Below are 17,558 nucleotides of genomic sequence, written 5' to 3'. Positions count from 1 at the left end.
CCCACCATACTTCTCTGTTATCACTGGCCATTTGCGAAAGGACACTTTGCTTTCAAAGCTGGGTTCTAGAATGTTCAGAAGTCCTACGGAACTTTTTCTGTTTTTCCTGTGGTCACATCCATTCCAAGTTTTCCCCTATCATCTGCCTATCAATGTCACTTGTGGTAGTTTGCCTTCTGTAAAGTGGGATCCACTCTTACTTGAAACTTAAAAAAAATTAACATTTCAGAATTAAAAAGTCTTGGGTTTAGGGTAATATCTCAGTGTCATCCAGCCTTTAAAAAAAAAATCAGCATCCCCAAATGATGTTTCACATTCTGTGCTTTTTAGAAAGAAGCAATATTTCTATAAAACATCTAGGTTTTGTCTAGGAACCCCCGATACATCGATGCTTAAAAAGAACCTCAAGCAGACAAGGTTTCAGTTTTGATTTCAGCCGAGGCTGGCTGGCTGGCTGTGGTTCTGGAGCAGCGGCAAAGGTCTGTTGTGCTCCAGAGGAGCCCAGGCATGGTCCGGCAGTTTGGACTTCACTAGCTGCCTTTTTGCTGTGTTCAGGCACACAGGAGCCAGGGAAGGGCAGCTACAGCTGGTTTAGGGAAGAAAGGACACAGCCACCAGCCCTACATCATTTTGCTTCTCCGAAACAAATAAAATGATTACTTACTCACACTGGGGTGAGTGCCTATGGCTTGAGCTTGTCTGCCACCCTACCTGGTAGAGATAAGATGCCCAGAGCCACTAGAGCTATTTAGGTGCCACAGTGGAAGACATTTAATTTAATACACCCCTCTATGCCCCCCAAAACTCATTTACATTTCTGCCATGAATAACACCGTCTTGTTTTCTTTGGCGCTCTGTGCAGACTCCTTTTTCTTTCTTCATTTTTAACGGAGCATTTAAATTAAGACACACATTGTTGGAGTCATTTGCTAATGTCTCACATTTAAGAAAACAATAGGTAGTTGTTGTGGCGTGCCCCTCATCACCTGCACACAGTACAGCATGGCCTAGAGGACAGTCCCTTCTCTTGTCTGAGCCCCCTGGAGATGCTCTGATCCTAACCAGAACAGCAGCAGCTTGGGGGCAGATCACAGGTTCCTTTCTATGTAAGTGGCAGAGGGATGGAGATGGATGCTTTCCCGGGATGGCCACTCTAAGTAATGAGACTGTGGAACTGCATGAGCCAGACATCACTTAGAGTCTCCAGATGGGTGCAAAGAGAGAATGTATTATTTTAGTGCATTTCTGAAGCTCATTATTATATTACATTATTATATATTATACTATATATACAATATTATATATCATAACAAGTATTTCTGAAATTCAATATAGTGATTGTTTTTAAAGTATATTTTTGTTTTCTTACTTCTGTTGCTATATTTGTTTAAATTGTTTTCAAAGACAGAGTCTTGCTCTGTAGCCCACACCGAAGTGGAGATACTCCTGCGTGAGTGCTGGGATTACAGGTGTGCACCACCACGCCCAGTTTTTGCTGTTAGTTTTGTAACAATTCTCTCTAATACTGTACTGGTTTGAGATGTTTGACTTCTCTGAAATGGGTTTGAGAGAAAATTATTTGAAGTAACTTTGGTTACTGGTTGGAAGACAGGAAAGTATTTGCAGGACTAGTACTTGGGTCTCAGAGAGGCCTTCCTCCTGCTCATGCCATGGCATGTGAGGGCCAGGCTGACTCACGGGCAGAGCAGAGGATTGCGTTTCTGTTTCTCAGATGTGTGGACAGAACAGGAAGCATAGGACACTCGCAGGCCTGTCCTTGCCTGCTTTCAACCTGACCTGTGGGAGCTGGGGAGGAGTAATTAGTGTCCTTGGGTGGGTGGCTAGGTGCATCTCCCTGCAGGGCTGAATCTTTGATTTGGGATCCATCTGCAGTCTACAGAGTGCCCTGATGGCTGAGCCTCACCAAGCCTCATTTCTGGCCTTTTTCATCCTTCCCAGGCATGAGTAAAAGGCCTCAGGGTGCAGAGTCAGGGATGGTCTGTGGAATCCCTTCAGCTCAGGCCTTGTGATATTCCCGGGTGGTTCTTTCTTAGTTTTCTTTTTTCAAAGAAATTTTTTTTTCTTTTTTTTTTTTTAAAATTCTTCTCTCATCCATCACATCCTGATGATGACTGAAGTTTCCTCCATGCCTCCTGGCCCCGCCCCCACCTCTCCTTTACTCGAGAGCCACTCTTCCTCCTCCTTTCATTTAAAACAAAAAAAGCAGGCCTCTCGGGGATGTCCACTGAATGGGGATTAACAAAGTTAAGGTACGACTAGGCACAAGCCCGCTTATCAAGGCTGGACGAGGCAACTCAGCAGGAGGAAAAGGGTCCCGAGAGCAGGCAAAAGAGTCAGAGACACCCCCACTTCCACTGTTAGGGGTCCCACAAGAGCACCCAGCTACACAACCGTAACATATATGCAGAGACTCATACAGGATCCATGTTACTGCCTGGATGGCCAGGAACCAGGGGCAGGACAGCCCAGAGACTCAGACATGATGTTCTGCTATACTCAGAGACCAGTGCCTAGCCCAGCTGTCATCAGAGAGGCATCATCCAGCAACTGATGGGAGCAGATGCAGAGACCCACAGCCAAACACTGGGTGGAGCCAGGGCAACCCTGCAGAAGACCATTGTAGGAGCCAGATGGGTCAAGGACACTATGAGAACATGGCCCACAGAGTCAACCTAGCAGGGCTCATAGGGGCTCAGAGAGGCAGAAGGCTGTTCTTTCTTATTCTTCCTGTCCCAGGGAGACATGAGAGAGGAGTTAGCTTGTTTCTTGCAGGCCTTCACAGGGTTAGGGAGCTTCCTCTCAAGCCCCTGCCTTGTCTCCAGACCTTTATGCTTGTTCCCTGGGCCTTTCCCTAGATGGTACCTTGCGACCTCAGGTATTTACTTCAAAACTACAAGGAAAAGATTAGAGACATGGCATCCTCCCCATTCATTCATTCCCTTGTCACTCAGCAAGTGTTGGTTGAATACCTACTGTGTGCCAGGCCCGTGATAGGCAAGCCATAACTAGATTGCCTATCAGTACACCAGTGCAGTCTGGGACAGGGACTATTGAGTTTTGTTATTTTCTTAGTTAAGTTGCTATTGCTGTGTTAAAGCTCACAATCAAAAGCAACTTGGGGAGGAAAGGGTTTATTTGGCTCACGTACCCAGGGTCATGGTCCATTGAGGGAAGCCAAATCAGAAACTCAAGGCAGGAACTGAAGCTAAGGCCAAGGAGGAACACTCTTATGGGTGGTCTCTGCTACCTGTCTTATACGAAAAGGACCACCCATCCAGAGGCGGCATCCACAGTGATCTGTTCCCTTCGACATCAATTAATACCCTATGTACTGGCCTACAGGCCGGTCTGATAGAGGCAGTTCATTAATTGAAATTCCATCTTCCTAGATGACTCTGAGTTGTGTTAAATTGATTAAAAGCAAACAAACAAAACATAACTAACCAGTAGTCATGCTGATGGCAGAATCATCTACACTGGCATTTGTCTATACTGGATATGGACACAGACTGAAGCAAGAATTTCTTGACCAGAAGGGATCGATCGGCCTGGTCGAGTGGCTCAGTAGCTGAGGTTAAAGTGTGCTGCTCCCCAAACCCTCCTGCTATGGCTACCCCAGTTTCTTGTCAGTCCACAGCCTCCATGTTTATGTGCTGACTTTGTCTTCATAGTTGTCTGAGGAATGGCATGGCAGGTGAAGTTGTGGTCTAGTTCATGCCTCACTGGGGACCATAAGACTACCATTCAGCGTGTGTTCTACCTCCAGGAGCTTGCCAGGCCACAGTGCCTTTGCCTGTCCATTCCTTCCTCCTGGATGCTGTGGACCATCCTCTGACTTTAGCCCTGGGAGTACAGTTTTTCAAGGCAGTCCCTGGGGAGCTGTCCCTGGGAGGAGCTGTGCCCTACTGACTCCTGATGTGTTACCACCAAGAGCTGGCACGAGATAACTGGTCAACCACCTGTCTTCCCACAGTAGTTTCTAGATAGATTCAGTCAATCCTTCTGCAGTCCCAGTGTCTGCTGGCTGCTGGGTGAGATGATGGGATTCTAATAGAAGACGCTGTCCTTGCCTGTGCAGTTTGTTGCTGTTAAAAGATAGACGGAGCATATAAGAATTTATAAAGTTTATTCAACTAAATAATGATTTGGGAAGCTCCAAACTGCAAGAGGCTGAGTTCTGCCAGGCAGTACTTACCAGGGGAGGCTTTTTCAGAACAGACATGGAAATAATGCAAAACAAACATTTCATTGGTTACAACTGCACAGTTGCCTCACTTGTGTAAGCAATCGGAAAGCTCCTAGTTGCAGAATTAAATGTGTTGGCTGCTTCTGATTGGTTGGAATTTAGTTCAACAGATATTTATAGGTGTGAGATTATTCTTGGTTGTCAACTTGACTACATCTGGAATTAACTAAAACCTAAGCAGCTAGGTACATCTGTGAGGTTTTGTTTTTTCCTTATTTAAATCATCTGAAGTGGGACAACTCACTTTTAATCTGGATCTTTTGAGGTGGGAAGATCCACCTTTAATCTGGGCCATACTTTCTGTTGGCAGCTCTATAAAAGACATGGAAGAAGGAAGCTTGCTCTCTTTGCCCGCTTGCTTCTGCTCTCGCTGGCAAGTCCATTCCTTCACTGACATTAGAGCCTACTTCGGGATTTTGATGTATACTGAAGACCAGAGGAGACTTCCAGTCTCCTGGACTGAACAACTACTGGATTTCTAGACCTTCTGTTGGTAGACAGCCATTGTTGGACTAGCTGGACCACAGCCTAGAAGCCATTCTAATGAATCCCCTTCTGTATCTATATATAGATTCATTCTGTCTGTTCTGTTCCTCTAGAGAACTCTGGGTAATACAATAGGCAACAGCTCAAGTTAAGTTGTACTTAACATTTGCAAATCAAGCAAGGTTAAGGTCCTCTGTGGAGCCTTACTGCTTTGCCTGCTCTGGGCAGGCTTGGTCATCATTTTAACTGAATGTCGTCATTGTAACTTCGGCTGTTATTTTCAAATTTGAGAATAATTACACCAGTTGCAGCATAAAGCCACCTAAGGTTTGTCCTTTGTGTTTGGAGTTGAAACCCCTTTGGCATATTCTGTTCTGTGACTAATGCCTGCTCTAGGCTGACATCTTGGTGAACAAGAGGCTCTGTCCTCTTCTGGGCTTCAGCGACAGTCAGTGGGCTCCATGTCATCCCTCTAGGAATGTCAGTGCTGTGGAACGCGTGCGTGAGTGCGTGCGTGCGTGCGTGCGTGCGTGTGTGTGTGTGTGTATCTTTCCTTTCTCCACCAGGAAGGCCTGGAGGGGACCCTTTAGAGAAATGGCATCTCTGGAAAAAGATTTGTGATTTCCATTATGTCTGGACTGTGAATTATGTTATGAGAGACAGAGAGGATGAGGATTAGACTTCCCTTGCTCCCCCTCCAGTGTGCTCGCATGTCCTGTTTAGCCATTTCTGAGTCCAGGAAATCAGCTCACTCCCAAGCTTGGCTTCTGTTTGGGTACAATCACATTAGGTCCCTTGAAAGGAAAACGAGTTTTGAAGGATCTGTGTGTAGGAAAGCACCACATACCCAAACCCCAACTATGGAGACCCTGAAGCAGTAGCTCTAGTCATGGGTGGTGCCTTTGGACCATCTGAGCCATGGTGTCCTCACGGTGTGTTTTGGTTCTTCTGTGGACACTCATGTGGCCTGCATTGGGGCGAGGCACTCTGGTTTATAGGCAGAGGTGACTGTTCAATGCAAATACTCTGATCCTTCGGCCACAAACACTGATCTGCCTGTCACCTCCCCTCACAATTCAGCCTCCTGCATGGCTCTTGCTGTGAGCTCACCTCCAGGAAAAGGTATGAAGGTTTTGTCAAATGCTCTCTCAGTCTGTCATCTACTTCAGCTCTTGGTGAGTGAGGCTTTCAGTGAAGCCATGACACACGTCCCATTCTCTCCAAGTGGTGTCCTAGTGCCCACAAGGGCCTGAGTGGTTGGGACTTGGCCACTTAGCACTTCATATTCAGAGCCCTGCTCAGGTGCAGATGGCCACTGTCACATGCTACAAACTGCCAGTGGGCCTGTTCTCTCTAGTGCATGTATGCCATCTACAGACAGACACCCTATACTACAGACAGACACCCTATACTACAGACAGACACCCCACACCACAGACAGATACCCCACACCACAGACAGACACCCCACACCACAGACAGACACCCCACACCACAGACAGACATCCCACACCACAGACAGACACCCCACACCACAGACAGATACCCCACACCACAGACAGATACCCCACACCACAGACAGACACCCCACACCACAGACAGACACCCCACATCACAGACAAACACCCCACACCACAGACAGATACCCCACACCACAGACAGACACCCCACACCACAGACAGATACCCCACACCACAGACAGATACCCCACACCACAGACAGATACCCCACACCACAGACAGATACCCCACACCACAGACAGACACCCCACACCACAGACAGATACTCCACACCACAGACAAACACCACACACCATGGACAAGCACCCCACACCACAGAAAAACACCCCATACTACAGACAGATAATTCACAGCACAAACACCCCATATTTCAGACAAAGCCTGTACCACAGACAATTACCTCATATCATAGACAAACATCACATACTACAGATAATCCATGCCACAGGTAAATATACCAAACCTCAGACATGTCCTGTCCCATAGACATAAACTCCATACCACAAACACCCTATACCACAGATGAACACCCCATACTACAAACAAACACCCCACACCACAGATAAATATCCCATACCACAGATATCCTATAACACAGACAAATACCCCGTACCCCCCCCCCCACATACACACACACACACACACACTTATTCTCTGTCCCTAACCACACAGCACACCTACATACTTACATGCACACATGTACATACATTGCACCTCACACTGCACACCTCACCATCATGGCATACACACAAAAACACATATATGTACCATACTGACTCCACACTCGACCGACCACATTCCACAGCATGCATCCTATCACACCACACACAGATCCTACAAGACATCCCATGCCCCCGCATACACAGACAGGCCCCTTATGGGTTCCAGGGACTGAACTCAGTCGGAGGTGGCCTTTGCCAGCTGAGTCAGCAGGTTGGCCAAAAATATTTTTTAATGGGAAAAAAAATACCCCAAATCAAAAAGCACCAGCTGCCAAATGCAGACAGGGAGTTCTCCTGTGGGTTCTGAACTGAGAAATCCCCAGTTAGGGGAAGTTAGGGGTCCAGACCAAGGCTGACATGGTCCCTAAGGCTTTCTCTACTATTCCCGTCTGTCCCCTTCACCATCTATGAATATGGGGGAAGAAAGTGATTCCCACTGACGTTGTCCAGTCTGAAGAGAAGGGGGAGCAGGACAGCAGGCAAGGTTAGAAATCTGGTCCATGTGCACTGCCTTCTGGGAAAACTTAGCTCATCTTCCAGCTTACTGGATTGCTCATAACTTTGTCCATTCTGACACTTAGCTCCCTGAATACCCTATCACATGCAATATATATTTTTTTAAATCAAGCTTTCTTTTTCACTGGTTTTAGGTCTGTAGAAAAAAAAATTGAACATCAAGTTTCTAGTTTGCTGGGCGTCTTGTCTCACGTCCCCCATTTCCCTCTGTTCTTCACATCTTACCTGGGTCACACTGCCCACTGCGATGCCCGCATAAGATATGTTATTTGCTTTGTCCACAGTGTACTTTGTGACTCCCTCTCTGCGTTTCTCTGGAATTTGACAGAGTTACAGTGATTCGTCTAACTTACCTCTTTTTTTTTTTTTGGTTTTTCGAGACAGGGTTTCTCTGTGTAGCTTTGCGCCTTTCCTGGAACTCACTTGGTAGCCCAGGCTGGCCTCGAACTCATGGAGATCCGCCTGTCTCTGCCTCCCGAGTGCTGGGATTAAAGGCGTGCGCCACCACCGCCCGGCCCAACTTACCTCTTTTTATGCAGACATCTTTGTTTCACTAACTTGCTCTTGTTACAGGAATGAATCTTGTCACATCCTTCCTCCTCTTTGCTTCCCGTGGCATGGGGGAAGGGTTAGCAGATCCTGCTGTGGTGCTGGTGGGCTGCTCTGGGGAATGATGTTCCTTGTGTCCCTCTGCCTCTCTGGTCTCAGCACCTTTCCTGTGCTTCCCCTGGGGAGCCTAGTGCAGCTGGTCACTGCTTGGGCTCCCTTGTGTTTCACTAGAGTGTCCCTAAATCCCTTCCTCAGCAAAGCAGACCCCACAGGAAGGAGCAGGCTGATCATCACAGCCTCGTGAACACAGGCCGTCTCCATGTCTCATCTCACAGAGCTGCAAGAGGTGGAAGGTGGCCATGTCCATTCCCTGGCTGTGGGTAGTAAAGCTCAGAGAGGTTAAGAAGCATGCCCAGTATCACGGAGCCTGGTAAGTGGCAGAGTTAGGACTAACCTCATCTTCTCTGTCCAGGAATGACCAGTGGCCCACTGGAATGGTGGCTGGCTATGGGGCACGACCCACACATTGCTTGCACCAGAGAAGGAGCAATGCTGATGTAACTCCTCTCCCGCTCTGGTCTTCAGGACATCCAGGATCTTAAATGGGAGTCATGAGAGGCACTGGGCCTCCCGGCTGGACGCTCCCCTTCTTGGCTCCAGCCAAGTTGGTCTCATTTGTGTGGAACATTCTGGCGGGCTGGAGATTTTTGTTTTTAGAACCATGAATGGGTGAGTTGGGTGGGTATGGGTGCACGGGAGCTGCCGAAGACCTGGCTTTAGAGAGGGGAGCAAGGTGGTGGCCATTGCCAGCTGTGCCGTTACGTGATGGTGCATGAGTGGGTGACAGTGTGGCATTCTGCGTGTGGCTGTGGTCACTGCTCAGAGGGAGGCACACGGTCTCCTGCACCTCAGGAGTTCCCATGTCACTTTAATGTTCCCGTTCCTGCCTGTGAGGATGAATAGACACGCGGTGGGAGGGGATTTTAGAGCTTAATTTTTTTCAGTAGGCGAGCCACCAGCCCCTCTCCTTGTTGAAACAGGAAATAGCCTGGGTGTGGGTGGTTCTGAGGAACAGGCTGTCTCCCCGCCCCACGGGGGAAGCCTGGCCTGTAGCATTTGGCTGTGGTGACTCAGAGAGTGGAACCTGCTCCAGCCCTCAGGGTCAGGCTCCTGTGCAGCAGTGGGGGCCCTGAGGGCCTGTAAGGAGGTCTGGGAAGCTTTGGCTGCACCACCAAGCTGTAGCCTGGAGCTGAGCTTCCAAGTCATACTCAAGGTTCCTGGCTCACCTTGTCACCTTGTCCCAGTGCAGGGATGTAGGAGGGGTTGAGCAGAGGGCAGCGTGTAAGTGCAGAGTGGGGGCTGTAGATTGAACTGGGACTGAAGCATCCCAGGTTCTGAAGTTGGGCTACCTGAGAAGCCATTGATTTTTCTGAACACTCACGGGGGCGGGGGGGGGGGGCAAGCCTGTCCCTGAGTCCACACTCATTGGGTCACCATCAAGTACAGTGTTAAGTGTTGGGGGTATATACCAAGGGACACAGAAGATGAAGACAGTCTTCTGCCCCAGTGGGTGATGACAGTGGGTAAATACTGTGGTTACTGTCAGAGGTGTGCAGTATAGGTGGGTGGGGTACTAGTAGCATCTGCAGGGCCTCTGGGGAGGTCATCCATGTTGGTGTCCTACCAGAAGCTGGCCTGGTGGGTCCAAAGAATAGCAGTGATCCATGGGACTGGGGCAGAGCAAGGGACAGGCGAAAGGCCAGAGGACATGGAGCCAGAGAGAAGCCTTTCCAAGCATCCTGAGGACTTGTACTCTGGGAGACAGTTGTGGTGCAGCCGAGGATGATGGGACCCCACTTCTGGTTGATATTTTACTAACAGATTTAGGGAGATAATTCATATCTTATGAAGTTCACTCCTGTAAAGTATCCAATTCAGTGGCTTTAAGTATCTTCATGACGTTTGTCATTACCTAACTCCAGAGCATTCTACCTGTGCCCATTTCAGTCACTCCCCATCTGCTGGACTGTCTTTAAATAGGTGTTTGCAAGGCTGGAGAGATGGCTCAGTGGTTAAGAGCACTGACTGCTCTTCCAGAGTCCTTGAGTTCAGTTCCCAGCAACCACATGGTGGCTTACAACCATCTGTAGTGGGATCGGATGCCCTCTTTGGCCATAAAGTCATACATGCAGATAGAGCACTCATATTTTATTCATCAAATAAAAAGTTTAAATAAGTGTTTGCTGGGCATTACCCCATACGGGCCTTCGACTGTCCTGCTTTTACAGGGGACATCAGTCTGTACTGATGGGTACACCCGAGAGGCCAGGCGGAAGGTACTGTGGACTAGAGTCAAAGCAGGATCACAGGTGAAAACCCAAGAGCTGGAGGTTGAGGCTGGGGAAGGAGGTCAAGGCCAGGATGTGGGATGGAGTTGAGGGTCAGGGGTGGAAGCCAGGGCGGGGGTGGAAGCCAGGGTCGGGGGTAGAAGCCAGGGTCGGGGGTGGAAGCCAGGGTTGGGGGTGGAAGCCAGGATGGCAGGGGGAAAGGCTGTAGTCAGTCTGGAGCTAGAGCGTGCTCGCTCAGGAGGAAAGTAGTCAAGAGGGATCCCAGATGGAGAGTCTAGCTGTTGGAAGGAGGTTGTGGGTGGAGCAGGGTCCTGTAAGGGGAGATGAGGCCCAGCCTGGACCAGCTGAAAGGCAGTCACCTGTAGGCGTGCTTTGGAGGTGTTGGTTGAGGAGTGAACCCAGAGACCGGGGAGCTGATAGCTCAGATGAATGTTCTTTGGTCCATGGTCTTATACTAGGCACCATGCACCTGACATGACAGCCCACCCAAGGTACGGAAGTCCCTCCCAGTCCGAGGGCCTCAGCTCCCACAGGTGGGCGTGGTTGTCTGGAAGACAGAACCCACTGTTTTGAGGGCTCACTGTTTCTAATCTGTGCTTGTCTGAGGATCCAGGGGCCAGATTATCCTCAAATGTTCCCCCACCCCCAATTTTTATCTGTCCGATGTTGGGCACTTCATTCAGCTCATGTGGAGATTTGGTGAACAACTTGTGACATTTCTCTGATCTTCTGTCCCTTTGACCATCTTGGGGGTGTTTCTAGAAAAGGAGAATTTTCCTCTTGGTATAAAACAAAGTCCTAACATTCCCAAGAGCCGACAGAGCAGAAAAGGCAACGGGTGTGAATGTAGCCACGTGGTGACCCCGGCTGCTCACAGAGCCCAGGTTGCTCCTGCCACATGGTGACAGGCAGAGAGCGTGCAGGCCCTGATTCCACTGGGACCTAGCTCTGAGACTCGGAACCAGTGACTGGCTGGCTTGGCAGGACAAGATGAGAACAGAATTCCCTCAGGCCTGTCACTCTGCACTGGACTCCCTCAGGGGAGGCTCTGTCACTGCCAGCTCTCCTCACAGGGCAGGTCAGTCTGGAGCTCTCTCAGAGTTAGAATGTCCCAGGCTGCCTGCCTGAAAAGGCCATGCATCTGAATGAGATTCCACTAGGGTCCTGGCCCTCTTCCCCATGGGCCCCTCCCCATTCTGTTGGGTCTGGCTCCCGCCTCTTCCCACCCTGCACTCTGAGGTACTCCGGGTTTCTAGTTCAACACTTTGTCAAGTGCTGTGACACTTGGTCTGAACTTTTTGTGTGTGCTGTTCTGGGTGGCCCTGCCCCCTTCAAGGCTTTCAGAACATGGACAGGGAACAGCTGCCCATAGTGAGGGTGGGGGTTGTTCACAGAACAGGTCTGGCTCCCAGAAGCATTTGGAAGGGACAGGGACATTTAAGGAGATGCCCCTGTTGATCTGAGAGCTTGTGACAGAGAGCAGTTCTGCCAGTATAGAGCCTGCTTTCCGGTGAGGGAGGCAGACATGGCTACAGTCCATAAAAGATGGTCTCTGTTGGGACTGATAAGTGACAGGGGAAGCTTTAAGCTGGGAGGGGTAGGGAAGGCTGGGGACGCAGATTGTGGATTAAACAGTGTGGTCAGGAAGCTGACCCCTGCCCAGAAGCATGGTGGAGAGAAAGGAGGGAGGGTGTGGATATCTGAGAGAATGGCCTATGCAAAGGCCCTGTGGTAGCCCCTCTGCTTGTCTGTTCAAGGACAAGTAAGGAAGCCAGATAATATGTGAAGAGAGCAGGAGCAGTGATGGGAGATCTGTGGAGTTCAGAGGTAGAGCTAGTGTAGAATTCATGGGGGTGATGGAAGGAGATGGGTCCAGGATGTTACTGAGTAACCAAGGGCTCTGGCTGTCAACTGGATGGGATACTTTGGTGGAGACCAGACTGTCATCAATTCATGCAGCAGGGGCCTTAAGTTGTCTTTCAGAGGAAGAGTGAGTATGAGGGATTCTAAAAGACTCACTTGGGGCAGGGATGCCCAAGAGGGTGAATGGTGTATGGAGGAGACTCTTGCTAGCTGTTCTTTAGCTATTGGAAGCTGGGTCATCTCGCTGTCCTTATGCCTGCACCTGGTTCCCTGTGCCCTGGTTCATATAGTCCTGTTTGTGTCAGCTGACCTGAATGACATGTTCTCTAGGTAGAGAAGAGGCTCCCTGAGCCTCCTGGAAAGGAGCTGGCCGGGGACACCATGGGAACTGTAAGTGACTGTCGTCAATGCAACTGCTGACCTGTGTGGGTGGACATAGGGGTTGGGGGCAGAGATGATTCTTGTTGGTTGTTTTTACTCTTTCAGGGGGCCCGCCACCCAGCTCCCAAATAAATCACACACGGAAGCTTATTCTTAATTATAAATGTCTGGCCTTAGCTTGGCTTATTTCTTGCCAGCTTTCCTTAACTTAAATTATCCCATCTACCTTTTGCCTCTGGGATTTTCCTGTTCTCTTACTTGTGTAAATCTTACTCTTACTCCGTGGCTTGCTGTGTAGCTGGGTTGCTGGTCCCTGGAGTCCTCTCCCTGCTCTGGCTCCTTCTTTTTTCTCTCCTCCCAGAGTTCTCCTTCTATTTATACTCTCTGCCTGCCAGCCCCACCTATTCTTTCTCCTGCCTCACTATTGGCCGTTCAGTTTTTTATTAGACCATCAGGTGTGTTAGACAGGCACAGTAACACAGCTTCATGGAGTTAAACAAATGCAACATAAACAAAAGTAACACACCTTAAAATAATATTCTATACCAGATGATAGCCAGGCTCTAGCATGTGATGTTAGCCATTACAAGTGATAATTCCAGTGAGAAGGGCATCCCTGACCTGGGGTCCCTAGAGGGCCTGGGGATAGAAGTCGGGTGCTGTTCCTCCTGTGCCTTTCCCAGTGTGCCAAGCCGCCCTCTGACTAGCCTGGCTTGGCTGTTTCCACCTGGTCAGCATTCACAGTGAGGTGAGCCAGGGTGGGCAGTACCAGAAAAGAGCAGGCTTGGGATGTGGGGGCCCACCTCTTTGTTCTCAGTGCTCTGTGGGTCAGGTATGGGGGAGAGGGAAGCAGCTGGCCCTGGGAACTGAGCTCTGTTGGCTGCTTAACAATTGTGGGGATCCTAAGTGGCTAGAGTGGCCCGCACTTCCCTGTAAATGTGCTTCCTGGGTGGGCCTGGAGTGTGGCCAGCCTGAGAAAGAAGGGCAGGATGCCAAGGTGCCCAGGCAGGAAGGGTCGTCTGCTGGGAATGGTCTCTGAAGGAAGCCAAGTACCTAAGCCCTGCTCCTACGTTGCCCGCCCCATCATTGGTGTGGGATGGAGGGCAAGAGAGAGAACCATGGGGCCTTTGCAGCTGTCCTGGCTCCCAGGCAGCCTCCGCTCTCCCATGGGGGCATTCCTGGAGGAGGATTGGGGGTGTATTTTTAGCCTCAGGAACACGCTGCAGGTGGCATTCACAGGTTAGTAAGGCCAGGTGTGCAGTGAGATAGTGATGGGTGCCTGTGTTTTGGAGACTGGCAGGCTCAGGGCGCCTGGCCAGGATCCAGGGGAGGCAGCCAAGGTCAGGGGGACGTTTTCTATGGACCTACTTTTTTTTCCTGAATGATTTTATCAGCATATCCTGAGTGGAAGGAGTTGCTTAGTGAGTGTCCTGTTGATCTACAGTCTACAAGTTCTACCCCCAGTGGAGACCATTGCCTTCTGTTCTGAGGTACAGCAGTGAGCCCTGTCTCTCCCAGGTCATCATGTACCTCACTGACACAATGGCCTCCTCCTATAGCCTGAAATCTTTCATGGACCTCAGTGCCAGTGAGACAAGAGCCTGGGGATCTGCCTTTACAGCGTACCTCCACGTGCTTACCCTCTGACGTCACACATGCTTCCTTCCTACCCTCAGAATTCCTCCCTCTTGTTTTCCTTTTTCATTCTCTTTGTCTTGTGTGTGTGTGTGTGTGTGTGTGTGTGTGTGTGTGTGTGTGCGCGCGTGCGCGCGCAGTGCGTGTTTACATGTGTGGAGGCACATGTGGCTGTGGATGTGCATGCACATAGGTACCCATGCACGTGCAGGCTCGAGGTTGATACTGGAGCTCTTTCTCAGTGGGTCTTTTACCTTATTCCGTCAGGCAGGTCTCTCAATCAAACCCAGAGCTCTCAGATGTGGCTGATGGTGCTAGCCACCTTGCCCTTGGGGTGCTCTGTCCCTACCTTCAGATGCTGGAGTCACCCCAAGCTGGCACTTCTGTGGGTTCTGGGGTGTCTGAGCTCCCACCTCCATGTTTGCATGACTGACAATTTAACCATGGAGCCGTCGCCTCAACTTCCCCCCCTCATTTTTGTTTGTTTGTTTGTTTATTTTATCTCTTCCCCTTTATCCTCCTTTCTTGGAGGCTGCCTTTGAGGTTTGCTGGTGATAAAGTATTTTCAGCCTTTTAAAGGTTGGACCCTGGTGAGGCCAGGCTGGTTCCAGAAGGAGCAATGAGTTCTGTGGGGAGCAGGGGACATGTTGGGATCTACAACTAGGCTGGGTACAGAGTTTCAGGGGAGTCCCCAGTCGGCTTTTGAAGAATGAACAGAGCTGTGCTGGGGAGATCCCATAGGAATAAACAAGGGAACACTAATGATGGCAGGAATGTCGTTATGAAGCCAGGTGGGGTGAGGCTGTGGGGTGTGACAGGATAAGGCTGTGTGTATGGCGCTGAGCCTCAGTCACCTTGCACCCCATGTTTCAGAGCCAGTGTCTTGTTTTACCATGTCTCCATCCTCACTGAGAAAGTCCCTGGGTAAAACAGGTTCCTCATGCTCACTGTGGTGGGTCAGACATGGGTGTGTTTTGGCCTGTGTTTCCTCTCCCCTTGTCCTTAGGCATTATAGTGGATCCCAGAAGTTGGGGAGGCTCCAGCCGGGTGGCTTGCTTTTTGAGCAGGACAGAAAATTTGTAGGAGAGAACGCAGCAGCACCTGCCTTAAAGCTCAAGGAAGCATGGGTTTCCAGGGCAGCTCCTCCTTTGGAAGGGCAGAGTGTGAGGGAAGGAACCAAGGGCATGGGCAGGAGGGGGTGCAAACTCTGGGCTGCACCATCCTCCAAGGCTCAGGCAGGTGTGCTGGCTTCCCAGGCTCTCCCCGGAGCGGAGCTAAGATAGAAACCAAGGTGTCTGTCTTCGCAGCTCAGGGCTGAGAGAAAAAGTAAGCCACCAAGGACGTAGTGTCTCTTGCCCACCTGGTGGCTCTCTTCAAGCACTGGCACTTGAGCAAGGTCACTTTTTCTTTGCAGAGTCCTTGTTCATTGCATTTGGCAGAAGCATCCCATCCACATGTCGCAAATACTGTTTTAAGAGAAGTAACTTGAATTGCAAAGAACTCTGGGCCTTGTGTCGTGTTTTGCTACTCTGAGAGAGAAAAACAAGCTGGGGGCAGACAGAGCCTTGATGTGGTGTGTGTGTGTGTGTGTGTGTGTGTGTGTGTGTGTGTGTGTGTGTGTGTATGTGTGTATGTGTGTGTATATGTGTGTGTGTGTGTAGGGATGTGGGGTTGTGTAGGGATATGGGTGTATGCAGGAATATGGGGTTATGGAGGAATGTGGGGGTATGGAGGGATATTTTGATTGATTTCAGGGTCTTCCTGCAAAAGAGTTGGAGAAATCTATTTCTCACATACTCAACATGGCTCCAAACTGTAGGCCAGTTAGTGGTCTGTGCTGACCTTTATGTGTGATTATGAAGAGCCCCCCTGAAGATGTCAGGAAACTTGTGACCAGCTGCACTCTATATTTCCAGATGTTGCCTGTTCAGGAGAATACTTGGGTTCTGATCCTGTCCTGCGTCTGTGAATGAGTGGATTGCCATTCCAGCCCACTGACACCATATTTGTGATCTTTCTGTTGCAGTTTTCTGGATACTGAAGCACCGTTGAAGCTCGGCCAGGTGACCCTTTGGAGCCTGGACTTTGTGTGAAGACTGCCGGTGAGTGGGATGCATTTCCCAACTCCAGTTTTTCCTGATGTGCAGTTGCGACAACTCCCCATTGACATGCTAAGCGACAGCCTCTCCTTTCTCTAACAAAACTCTAATACATTCGTGCTGATTTTCAGCCTTGTCTGGTTTGAAACATTCACATTTACAGTCTTCACATGGTGTCCATGTGGATTGATTTCAAGGACCTCTGTGGGTTCCTGGATCCGAGGATGCTCCAGTCCCCTATGTAAAGTGCTCAAGATTTACATGGGACATGTAGACATCCTCCTTTGGTGACTTCTGACACTTCATATGTTGTAGCTGCTATATGAATACTTGTTTTATTATTTAGGGGATGGCAAGAAATGTAACTGCACCCATGCTCAGTATGTGCTGGGCCATCATAAGTCTCATACCACAGCCCAGGGAAAAGGCCAGGCCATGCCCATACCATTCATGTGGTCTCTGCTGTTGTCTGGTGGGTTTGGTTGGTGAGAAATGTTTTGCATTTGTAGGACTTTTGGAATAAAACCAGTTTTGCTCTGTGGTTGGTTGGATCTACAGATGTGGAACCTGCATGTTCAGAGGACGCAAGGTACTGGGGAAAACCAGCAGAGGACAAACGACCAGGAGATCCGCCAGTTGTGTCCTGCCCATGGGAACGACTGTTCTTGTCTCTGATGTCAGGGTACCTCCAATCCACCATGATATGTTGTTGGAGACCCTGCCTCCTGGTCAGTGGTGATGGGTCCAGGGCATCCATCAGCTCTTTCAGGGTTTCAGGAAGCAGGAGCTGACAGGAAGTAAGCAGGGTCTCAGCACTTTGTGTGGGAGTAACAGCTCTTATGTTGTTCCACACCCAGACCATTCATGGGTGACCCAGGCAGCCAGCCCAAAGGTGCTGTTGCTCTGGACAGGCCCCTTTAGCAGAAAGCAGGCTGGGAACTGTACAGGAAGTCCCAAGTGAATGGTGCTGGGTCCTTGGGCTGGGTCTGAGGTCCCTGCAGCTATGGTTGGATGTGAAGATGTGTCACCTCTGGGGCACCTCCTGCTGGGGAGTGAGAGTGGCCAGTTCTGAATGTTTCTAGCATGACAAAGTACCCAAGCTGGGTATGTAGTATCTCAGTTTTGGAGGACTGAAGTCTGAGACCAAGGTGCTGGTATGGAGGTTCTTTTGAG

The 17,558-nt window shown here is 49.8% G+C and overlaps 1 protein-coding gene across 9 annotated transcripts in view; it reads left to right on the top strand.

Moving 5' to 3' along the window:
• Apba2 (amyloid beta precursor protein binding family A member 2) overlaps window positions 1–17,558 on the top strand; it is a 232,175-nt gene that overhangs the window by 31,342 nt on the left and 183,275 nt on the right. For all 9 annotated transcript variants that reach the window (XM_052761566.1, XM_052761563.1, XM_052761559.1 and 6 more), the window contains exon 2: window positions 16,313–16,388. The gene's annotated coding sequence lies outside the window, so the exon portion shown is untranslated. The remainder of the gene's footprint in view (window positions 1–16,312; window positions 16,389–17,558) is intronic.

The sequence above is a fragment of the Peromyscus californicus genome, unplaced genomic scaffold (assembly GCF_007827085.1).
Source record: "Peromyscus californicus insignis strain IS unplaced genomic scaffold, ASM782708v3 Scaffold_4__1_contigs__length_199733344, whole genome shotgun sequence".
NCBI classification, from domain to species: domain Eukaryota; kingdom Metazoa; phylum Chordata; class Mammalia; order Rodentia; family Cricetidae; genus Peromyscus; species Peromyscus californicus.
The sequence above is the reverse complement of the archived record's forward strand: the minus strand, read 5'-3'. Positions and strand labels throughout refer to the sequence as shown.